This window comes from Leptodactylus fuscus, chromosome 11, assembly GCF_031893055.1.
Source record: "Leptodactylus fuscus isolate aLepFus1 chromosome 11, aLepFus1.hap2, whole genome shotgun sequence".
NCBI classification, from domain to species: Eukaryota; Metazoa; Chordata; class Amphibia; order Anura; family Leptodactylidae; genus Leptodactylus; species Leptodactylus fuscus.
Genome location: NC_134275.1, coordinates 65554782 through 65566871, shown reverse-complemented (window position 1 = coordinate 65566871; position 12090 = coordinate 65554782).

The window sequence follows — 12090 nt, the reverse complement described above, 5'->3', positions numbered from 1 at the left end:
GTTGGTCGGTGATAGGATGACCAAAATCTTTGTATCCAAATTTTCATTATAGTCCCTACCAGTAGGTGTTGAATACCTGATATGTCCCAAGGGGTAGAGATGTCTATTAGTCACTTGGATTAGAAGGGTCTCCTGGTAATAAGCTGATCACATGTCTAAGACATCCACTGGTCAGTTGTATTCTGTGTAATTTGACCAAACCACAGCGTTGCATTAGGCTTGGGAGCAGCACACCACATAAAACATCTATATGGTAATTGATGGTTCAACTTTGACATCACTTTGTATTCCAAAAAGGTATAAATCTTGATGGTTACAGTCTCTGGCACAGCTTCATGGTTGAGATCACTAAATGGCTCACATGCTATAGGATTCATAAGAGAAACTATTTACATAGGCTCTACATGTAGCAAAGGATCAAGAAAGGCAAGAAATCAAACTTTTCCCTATGGAATGGGTACACAGTCTCACACTGCTATGGGCAGAAGGGTCTTCCACTGAAGGTGAACATAAGTAACTGAGTGCATTCTCTGCCCATAGTCTAGTTTTCCATACTCATCCCTAATAGTCCGCCTCACCCAGGACCAATAGTCCTAAGCAGCCATGGCCTTATAGGTCAGACCCGCTGCACCTCCGACCCCCTTGTACCACCACTCTGTCGACTCCTTTCTCTATTATATCATGTCACTGCCAACAAAGACCTCTTGTAGAAGAACAAGTAGTGTTCTCCATTGGGATTACTATAAAGACGATGGCCACATTATATCACACGTATTAAATTGAAAATTTATGACATAAATCCACAAACTATCTGGATTAGGTGCAGTGCTGACCACTATAGTATGAAGGACTCGCCGAATCATCAGGGTTTGCTAAGCTGAGAACTTGCGGGATCCTTAGGAAAAATAATGAAATTAATAAGTGCACTAAAGACAAGTGGCTAAAGATGCCCGTCTGCTAAATCTTATTTTTATCTGCCATCTGTAACTCAGGACAGCAGCCAAAATCTGTGCCCTGGCCACCTCAAGCAGGTTCAGATGAACAGTCTATCCTCTCATTTCCGACAAGGAACTGGACACCTTCCAAGGTTTAAGAAGGTGAAGACAAGAGAGATTGGGGAAAGAAGCCAAACACAACTATGGCTGGAGAGAAAACATTCAGTATATTAAAAAATATCTGAGCGCAGTCTGGATCTGCGACCTAAACACACTGTGATGTCTACAGGGTTAAAAGGATCAACTCCATTAAGGAATCTAATGGTTGAAAGACACGAACTGGGTAAAGACTCGGGCACACAGATTTATTATAGTCCTGAGCAACATCAAATTTGCAAGTCTACGGACCCATACTGTTTTCCTATATGGCCTTGATGTTCTGCTGTACTGGCTCTGCAGCTATTCAATGTGTATTAGGTCTAAAGCTGCTTTCATGCATCCCTGTTACCTAAACAATGTTGTATGTGCATGGGATTCTACAGAACTGGACTTGTGTCCATGTAACACCATCAGACCTGAGAATAATTGTGGCCAAGATCAGCAACGTTGTAGGAGGTCCACACATTACTGGTATAATAAGGAGGCTAAAATCCCAAAAATAAATTATCAATCTTATAAGCCCAGAAAACCCTTTTAACCCTATGCTTGCGGTGGCAAGACTTAGCAGTTAGACTGCAATACCATCTATGGTGCAAATTATTCGAGGATTGTAGGTTTCTGCCCTTGGGAGGGGCTAAAAAAATAGAATAGGTGGTCAAGGTTGTAAATCCAAAAATCTCCTTTAACCCCTTGCCAACATGTGTTGTAACGGTAGTAGTTATTTTGCAATTTCTCCATAGACTGCAACACGGTCTATGGTACAATTTATTGAAGGACTGAAAATTATTTTTTAAAATGTAGGATTTTTGTAATACCAAAACCATATAAATTTGGTATCACAGTAATGATAACAACCTGCAGAATATAAGTAAGGTGGAATTTTAGCTAGACAGGGAACGACGTAAAAACAGAACCCAATGATGCAAATGCATTTTTTCTTTATAAATTCCTCCTATTCTGAAGGTTTTTGCACTGAAGAACACATTGTCCAACAAAAAAAAAAAAAAAAATCTCGTGAACAGAAAAAAGTTATGGCATTTGGAAGAAAGGGATTAAAAAAAATAATAAAAAGGTGCGGCCGGAAAGGGTTAAAGTTGGGACAAGTTTATCAGACATTGTGAGATATTTGATCATTCTGACAGTGAAGACTTCAGCAAAACTAACTTCAAAAACCCGTCTCATGATGACTCTCCCCATGGTGTGTCAGATTTGGGTGCCTTTTCTCTTTTCAGCAGATATTATGCCTCCATAGCGCATTAGAGTCGATCAATGGGAAATCGTCTTTGTAAATGATTGCTTTTAATTCACTGGAATTGGAGTCATTTTAGAAATTCATGGACTATTCAGAGCATCTGTAGAATACCCACAGCTGGTGCTGCTTCCCTGGAAATGCAGATTGAGATGATAATGTACATACACCAAGGATGTTCTGTCACTTTCTATTGTCAACGCATCAAGATATTAACGTTGTGGAGTCTGGTTATTATAAGCACATTTTTATTGCATTGGTTGAAGGATGTTTTGTAGAAGGGAATCAATAGCTGGAGCATCGGATCTAATAAACATGTTGTGACCCTAGAATGTCTTTTAGTGGCGCTACAGATGCCAAGAGTCGTTAACTTGCTTTGCCATAATGCATTGCTGTCCCTTCCCTTTACTCAAAGAGATGCATGATATCATACTTGCAAAAACATCCAGTGTAATAAGATGTGAGATGTGGCATGCCGTGCCCATGTATGACCTGAGTCTCAATCATATCACCATCAGGGTGAGGGTGGGTACACATCTGCGCCCGGTCTCCGCTTTAGCCAATCCGGCGGGTTTTCGTCTTCTGCCCCGAGAAACTGGACAGGAGACGGAAACCCAGCAGTCAGTTTTAAAGCCTATTCACACCAGCTTACTGTGTAGGCGGCCATTTTCTTGTGGCCCAGGCATGCGCAGTCGGCTCTGCCCGAGGCCTAGAAGATTGACACCCAGGACGGAAGAAGACACAGGGAGGGGGCGTTTCAGAAGATAAAGGCGTTCGCTGGAGATTTCTTTCACAGCATTGTTGACGCTCCCACTGCTGTTTGAGCGCTGGGGACCGCCCCCTTTGCTGCGAGAGAACTCATTTGCATACCGAAGAAAATCGGATTTCTACAGAATGGCGGCGCAGAGAAGACATTTAAAGGTAGGAGAAGAATAGCCTTTCTTAAGGCTATTCCTACGTGTTAGGAAGAAAAAAAGGGTATCCAATGATAGGATCCATTTAAACTACAAATTTAAATATTGTTGGATAAGCTTACATACTAATATGTACATGAAGGTCCGCCATCATCGGATGGCGAATTCGGATACCTTGCTAAGTTCTGTAAACTAAGAGCTGGGGTGACAGAGGACTAGAATGTTTATCACTATAGTAAGCAAGTTTACCGCTGCAGAGAATAGGTTGGTAAGTTTTTTAGATTCCCAGATTCCCATTTAGGCTAAAGCCCCATGTTGCGGGCCATAATGAAAATGCGCTGCAGGAAAACCTGCGACGGCAACGCATCACAGAAAAGGAGGAAAACTCTGCGGACTTTCTGCTTCAATTATACCGATAGGGAAACCGCCGGCGTTCTGTAGGTGTAATTGACATGCTGCGATTTGGGAAATTGCAATGGTTTTGGAAATCTCAGCATTTCCGCTGTGTATATTTTTTTGCAATGTGTAGATGAGATTCTCCACACGGGCCCCGCTCTTAATAATTTACGTGCCATTTATGGCAACGTACTTGGTGAATTTCACCCCTTGTTTCTTCCGAATCTGTACAATCCAGTATATCTGTTATATTAACCCACATGGAAATGACAACTAGGTTGAGTTTAATGCTGTCAATTCGGCAGAAGTCTGGAGCGTAGCAGAAGGCCATAAATAATTACATCACAGCTTATTGAAAATTCCACATTTTTTAAAATAAGACACGGACAGTGACAGTCAACCGGGATCTTGTGCCAAGTGCAGCAACCTTTTGAAGACTCTACGGATAAAAGCAAGGGTGATGCCAGCAGCAGCTGTAAAATGTAAGATCTCGGTGCAATGAAGGGGAAAATGTATAATAATGAACACAACATCTACACGCTTCTCCTCATAGGATGGGAAAAAAACTAAAGCAAAGTAAAAAAAAAAAAAAAGTGAGAAACTCCTTAGATGTAACTAATGAAGAAGTAACACTTAAGATGGCACATCATTATAGTAGATGGAAGGACTGCTTTGCCATTGGCATGAAAAGGGTTCTTCACTCTAAGTCGAATCAAACTATGGAACTTTCCATTAAAGGAAATGCCGACGACTAATTGTTTAGATTAATGAGGACTCGAAGACTTTCTTGAAAGAAATCACATCTCTCATTATCATCCTAAGACTTCAATGATATAAGTGACTGATCCAGGGAGTTGATCTCAACTCTATTTATAAAGGCCAAAAGAGCGTTGTATCCTACCATGTCAAGACGGACAATAGTGTTTCAAGAAATTACTAGGGCCCCTTCACACGGCGTAAGCCCGACGCTCATTTAGACCCGTACACGCGAGCGCTTCAAAACACATCCCATTCACTTCAATGGGACCGCGCGTAAAACCAGCTTTACGCGTGCTCCCATTGAAGTCAATGGGATGTGTTTTGAAGCGCTTGCGTGTACGGGTCTAAATGAGTGGCGCACTTACGCCGTGTGAAGGGGCCCTTCGACTTCTTTTACCTCAATGTTTCTCAAGTCCTCAGGTACTGCTAACAGGTCATCATTTGAGAAAATCCCATGGAGACACTTTCTGTATGGATATGCCTTAGGCTCTGACCATCATTATACACTATCTACCAGAGATGAGTGAACAGTAAAATGTTCGAGATTCGATATTCGTTTCGAGTAGCCCCTCAATATTCGACTACTCGAATCGAATATCGAACCCCATTATAATCTATGGGGGGAAAATGCTCGTTTCAGGGGTAGGCAACGTTCGATCAAATTACACTTACCAAGTCCATGAGTGAGGGTCGGGCTGGATCCTCCGAGAAGTCTTCTTCGTGCAGCGTCCCTGCGGCGTCTTCCGGCTCTGAATTCACTCTGCCAGGCATCGGGCCTGGGCAGAGCCGACTGCGCATGCCTGCACTACAAGCGGACATGCGCAGTCAGCTCTGCCCAGGCCCGATGCCTGGCAGAGTAAATTCAAAGCCGGAAGACGCCGCAGGGAAGCTGCACGGAGAAGACTTCTAAAGGTAGGAGAAGAACCAGCGTTGATTGACAGACTGTATAGCATTCGGCCAATCAATGCTGGTTCTGCATCAAACTTTTACATTCGAATAGCGAGTGGTACTCGATCGGGTACGAGTATTTCGAATACCGTAGTATTCGATTGAATACCTACTCGATCGAGTACTACTCGCTCATCTCTACTATCTACCAATAAGTATTTAGACACCTGTGGTCCGAGTGGCATGAGCGGCAATTACAGCCTCAACCCTCTGGGGCATGCTTTCCACAAGTCCTTGTATGATGGCTAGTGGTATTTTATTCCATTTGGCTTGGAGAAGACAGGTAAGTTCTTTCACCGATTTTGGTCGGCTGCTGCACCCCTTAGTTCGGCGATCCAACTCGTTCCAGAGGTGCTCGATAGGGTTCAAGTCTGGGCTATGGGCTGGCCAGTCCCAGGGCCGCCGATAGGCCAGTACTACTGCTACTGGCGTCAGGGGCCCGGCCAAATTTTAAAATGGGGGGGGCCCGGGCCCCCTGGCGCCGGCAGCAGTCATTGTATGTCCTGTTTCAACTCAGATCTGTGTCCAGAGGACGCAGATCTGAGTTGAGCACATACACGGCTGAAGCGAGGAGCTGACCTGTGTCAGCTCCTCACTTCGCTGCTGCCGCCTCTCTCGGTGACACATATGCGGCTGAAGCGAGGAGCTGACCTGTGTCAGCTCCTCACTTCGCTGCTGCCGCCTCTCTCGGTGACACATATGCGGCTGAAGCGAGGAGCTGACCTGTGTCAGCTCCTCACTTCGCTGCTGCCGCCTCTCTCGGTGACACATATGCGGCTGAGCCGGAACCCGGCTCAGCCGCATATGTGTCAGCGAGAGAGCCGGCAGCGGCGAAGTGAGGAGCTGACACAGGTCAGCTCCTCGCTTCAGCCGCATACATGTCAGCGTCAGCAAGAGAGGCGGCAGCGGCGAAGCGAGGAGCTGACACAGGTCAGCTCCTCGCTTCAGCCGCATATGTGTCAGCGAGAGAGACACCCAGCGGCGAAGCGTGGAGCTGACCTGTGTCAGCTCCTTCCTTCAGCCTTATGTGTCAGCGAGAGAGACGCGCAGAGAGCGGCGAGGGAGCGGAGGAGAAGGTAAGTTTAATGTGGAAGTGGAACGTGAATCTGGGGGCAGATGAAAGAGAGGACGGAATGACACTGGGGCAGATGAAGGAGGGGACGGCATGACACTGTGGGGACATGAATCTGGGGGCAGAGATGGAGGGACATGAATCTGGGGGCAGAGATGGGGGACATGAATCTGGGGGCAGAGATGGAGGGGGGACATGAATCTGGGGGGACATGAATCTGGGGGCAGAGATGGAGGGGACATGAAACAGGGCAGAGATGTGGTGACATGAATCTAGGGGCAGAGATGGAAGGGGGACATGAAACTGGGGGCAGATGAAGGGTGTATATGAAACTGGGGTAGAGATAGAGGGGGGACATATAATTTACGGGTGACTGTAGGAGGATTATACTGTGTGCGGGCACATGAAAAATTAACAAGTGGGCGGAGTCAACACAAAAGTAGGCGGGGCTAAATTTGCTGCGGCGCGCTAAGCGCGCCACACATTTTGTCCCTCTTTTAGTTCTTCAAAAGTTGGGAGGTATGGAGATGGGGGGACATGAATCTGTGGGCAGAAATGTGGGGACATGAATCTGGGGGCAGAGATGGAGGGGACATGAATCTGGGGGCAGATGAAGGGTGTATATGAAGCTAGGGGAGAGACGGAGGGGGACATATAATTTACGGGTGACTGTAGGAGGATTATACAGTGTGCGGGCAAATGGAAAATTAATGAGTGGACGGAGTCAACATAACAGTGGGTGGGGCTAAATTTCCCGCGGCGCGCAAAGCAAAAATGGCAGGGGGGGGGGGGGGCCCAGACACTTAGGCTGTATGGGGCCCCAAAATTCCTGATGGCGGCCCTGGCCAGTCCAGTCGGTTAACCTGCTTTTCATTGCCCCAAGCCATGGTAGACCTCGCTGCATGATAGGTGGCGTTGTCATCCTGGAAGTAACATTGGTCCAACTCATAGAATCGTCATAATGTAGGAAGCACACTGTTATCTTAAATAGTGCAATAGGCGTTGGCGTTGAGTTTCCCATGCACTGGGACCAAGGGTCCCAGTCCATACCCGGAGAAACACCCCCGGACCATAACTCCACCTCCGCCGAACTGTACTAGGTGTCCAAATACTTATTTTTTTTATGGCCGTCATTAGGATGGACCAGTGATGGCGAACCTTTAAGAGACCGCGATACATGTGACCCTGTGGTCATGCTCCCTGGCATTGTGTACATGCCCAGAGCTGCAGAGGGCACGCACTGTATGAGCATCACAGCGGTGTCTCATGCGCTTTGATAAGTTTTGTTTTTATATTGATTTATTGCATTTGTTACACTTTGTAGTATTTTTATTTTTTTTTTACAGAAACTGAATCACCCCTTTTATGCACCCCAAGTTATTGACTAATTTGCCAACCAGTTCTTCCTTGCAATATTCTGGAAAACAGACAATGCGCTAGGCAATCATGTTGATTTTGCATCGAAAATGTAAATGCTCGCGATCTGAAGAAAAGTACCTAAGAAGGTATCATAAAGTAGTAAACACAAGCTGTAAATGATGGGGGCGATGATGAGGGTGATTATGGTGCCTTGTGGCGTACTTAGTGCAATCACGAAATGGCAAGCTTGTGTCTGAAGTGCTGTGTCTATGACTGGCATCGGAGCGCGCTCACCGTTTTTCTAGCTTGTCTGGATATGCGCTGCCTCTTCGCGATAGACACTCATTCTGTTTTTTTGGCTTCTGGAAAACAAACCCTAAATGGAACCAGCTAGCGACAATTGCGGATATTAAATGTTAATGAAGCAGAGCTGCCACATATGGGGCAAATATACGCTGTGAAATGAGTAATGCCCAACCTGCTACAAAAATCTATCCTCGATTTACACAGTACCTACACAGATAATCACTTGTTATGTACATAGCTACATACGACACGCACAACCTTATCCAAGAACCTGACAAACATGGGCTACAAATTCCCTCAACTCTTATCTCACACGCGTTCTCGGGGCTCATCTGTCCACCAGAGTATGCACTTGGCATTGAACGGACATGGTGTCAAATTAAACATGGCACCGACATCCATGCTTCCCTTTGCCAGATTTACTCATCCAACCCTGAGGCTCTCCGCAAGCCCATATGGCAGGTCTCAAACACCATCCATGCCGAGAGTAGGAACTTGGCAGGAGTGAAGCTGAGAGTAGGGGCTTGGAACGGGCTCAATCACCTCTACTCAGAGCTCTGGGAACTTGGCTCAAATGCCACCAGATGTTCAACTAGCCTAAAATAACCCTAGCACCAAAAGGCGGTGGATTTCCAACCTCGGAAGGGTTAAAGTGCCCATGTTCCATGGGCAACGCGCTTTACATGCGATATCTGCGGAGAGATTAACCCTTTTCGGATATGTCACAGCACCTGGAATCGCTATGCTAATTACCACCGTATGTGTGTGCAGAGTAAATTACAGAGCCGTCTCTGGTGGCAGAATAGGTCTCTAATTACCATTATTAGTAATAAGGGCAGATTTGTGAGAGAATCGAAAAAACAAACAACCAGTGCACGAGATGAAGGTCTTTATAGGCACTGAAATGATTGTTAACCTCTTGTGCCTTTTATAGACTTTATCTATTCTGGAGCATACTGTGCCCAAGTCTTCTTCTAAACTTACGCTCCATGCACACAACCAAGACGTGCTCGGAGCCGTAGGCACTCGATGTGCTGCCATATGGTGCCACTGTATGTCCTCATATTACTTCGAAGGTCTCTGTAATACAGCATCTTTTAAATCATGCTATATTTTTTTCAGTAGGCATCCAGAGGTATAGGATTGTCCCATAGGGAGCTGCAGGTGCGGTATAATGGCTCGGGACAGCTTGTATAGAACAGGAGTAAATGCATATGCATGAGCCCAGGATATAGCTCATTTCTATATCCCTCTGTCAGAACTCAAATGTTCTCTTCTATTTCTCAATAAGCGTGCTTTCACACTTGCATTGTTTTAATCTGTTTTTATGGGCCATTGTTGGAACGGAACAATGAACGATACATTAAAACTGATCCATCTAGTGACAGATAACAACAGATCCCGAGGGACTCATTGGCCATAATGGAGTCCACTGGGTATCCATTGTTTTCACCATCACATTGTCAAGCGTCCATGATTTTAGGCAGGCTCTGCACCTTGGGTGCACAATGGAGCGTTGTTATATGTTGTCAATACTACGTTACGCGTTTCTAGACTTTCAGCAAACATTGCACCAATACTGCGGTACTGTACAGTAGGCGTCACACATTTCTGAACAGTATATGACTTCTATTCTGGTTTTATAGCTCTTTTCCCCTTTGCAGGCATTATATCTAATATTCATTTCTTCGTGAGCTTGTAGATGGACACTAGCCGCTATAATGTCTACCATAGCCGACACACACAAAGCATGTAGAAGTATGGTCATATAGTACACTGTAGAGAAGAAATGACTTGTCTTAAAGAGGTTGTCCCATCTCAAGGAGCCTATCTATACTGGTACCTATGTAAATTGAAGACTTTTCCTAAATATATTGCTTTAGACATGCTGCTTTGTTTGCCTGCTATGTGAACTTATTCATTTAATTGTTTACACAGTGTTGCTATGACCACGGACTTGCAAGATAGGACAAGTGACGGCATTCACTCAGTGCTGGCAGGACAATCAGTTCAGATAATTGCAGTTTGCTGATAAAGACAAGTCTGTTTGTCTCTCTAAGTAAACATACAGATAACACAGAGTCAGTTCTGTATAAGCATGTGCATATTATCTGATCTGAACTTACTTTTATCTTCAGCAGTCTCTATGTGTGTCTATCTCTCTCGCTGGACTCTCCCTCACTTCTTCTCGCTTCATAGACTTCTATGTAATCTGAAACCTCAGCTACCTTCAGTCTATCTTATTGTAACAAGAAAAATTCAGCAGAGAGTTTAGAGTGAAAGTCAGTTTCTGGAGAGGGAGGAGGAAAAGAGTTGGGAGGGTCGGTAGAAACATGGTCAGGTGCTAGGATCTGGAGATCTTCTCTTAACAGCATGGTGGCTCAGTGGTTAACACAATTTTCTCCCATGTGCCAAAAATATACCGATAAGTAAATCAGCTTCCTGTAATGTGTGAAAAGCGCTTTGCAAATGTATGTCAATGTCCCATAAACTTATATGGGGGTGGGCGGGAAGGGACAAATGCAAAACGCAACAGCAACAAATAACACAACAGTTTTTGCCTCAATTTTTTCCGCATTTTTTTTTTTAATTAAATTTGGCCCATGCCCTATTCTGATGTTGAGTTGCAGAAAATTCTTCAACAAATCGTCCATTTGGGAATGTGCACACTTAGCCTAAAAACAACGCTGTCCGTGAATAACTCAAGACGTGTTAGAAAACTCAAGAATAAAGTGAAGAAAATGGCTGCAATTATATGGGTCAGACCGACATCTCTGCTCCTCCAGGTCTTGGCATGACCCCCGAGCTGATCTCCAGCATGTCATTATTGTCTAATGCGAAGGGTCTGTAGAATCAGAGACAGGCAGTCTACCAAGACATCCAGGTAATGCAGCAAGAAGAGGAGATTTCTGGACTGCCGAAGATAACGCTGAGATGAAGGCGGAGAGGATTGATCAAAGCTCATTGCACATTGATGGCTATAGATTTCTTCATGTATGCGCCTGGCAGCACCTATCAATATGGCTGATACAAATCTGTGCTGCTTTACAAACATGATGAGTCTCGGGGGTTGTGTCATGCTTGTGTTAATTGAAGGAAGATGGCGGCTAAGTAGTTAATTGCTAGTTTCATTGATTTCCAAGGTCATTTACTTGAATCTCAGGAGGATTCTCTGAAGCCAAAATGACTTGTTTTAGGCGATATTAGATTCATTCCTTAAGGAAGGCATCCTGATAATAACGTGAGTCCCTGCAATGAAAAAGAAAGAAAAAGTGGCCAGTTTTTCTAACGTTTTTATTAAAACTTTTTTTAAATGATTTTTCTTATTTTATTTCTAATTTTCCATGTAAGTTTCTATATTTTACAATGTCCACTGAAGCCTGATAGCAATCTTCCACTTTCTAACTCTATTGGGGTTTTCTTTGCAGCAATCACCTTATTTACAGCAGACGGGATTACAATAGAAGATAACATCTCTGCAGACACACCTATTGTGACTCTTCATTACATCCAGTACTGACAATAGCTGATGCCACGTCTTATCTATTCCCCGTCCCTGCACAGAACATGCCTAGAAATCTCTCCTTTAGACCTCAATGAGTTTGCTCCAAATTTTTGATACCTAAGGCCCGCTTCACATCTACATTCTGGTTTCCATTTGGGGAGTCCACTTGGGGACTCACCATACCGAAATCTATATGCATTAAAAAGTGGTTACATGGGAAATTTCCCCAATGTGAGACTATTATAGGATTATCTTATCTTAAACCCGCAGACCCCATAGTCTACAATGGGGTTCGTGTGGTTTCCGCTCGGTATCCACACCAAACATGTGGAGAGAAAAATACTGCAAGCAACACTTTTCTCTCCACATGTTTCGTGTGGGCATCGAATGGAAACCACAAAAACTCCATTATAGTGTATGGGTCCACGCGTTTCCTGAAGGTAACTGCTTTTTAATGCATATAGGTTTCCGTTGGGGGGTCCCGAAGT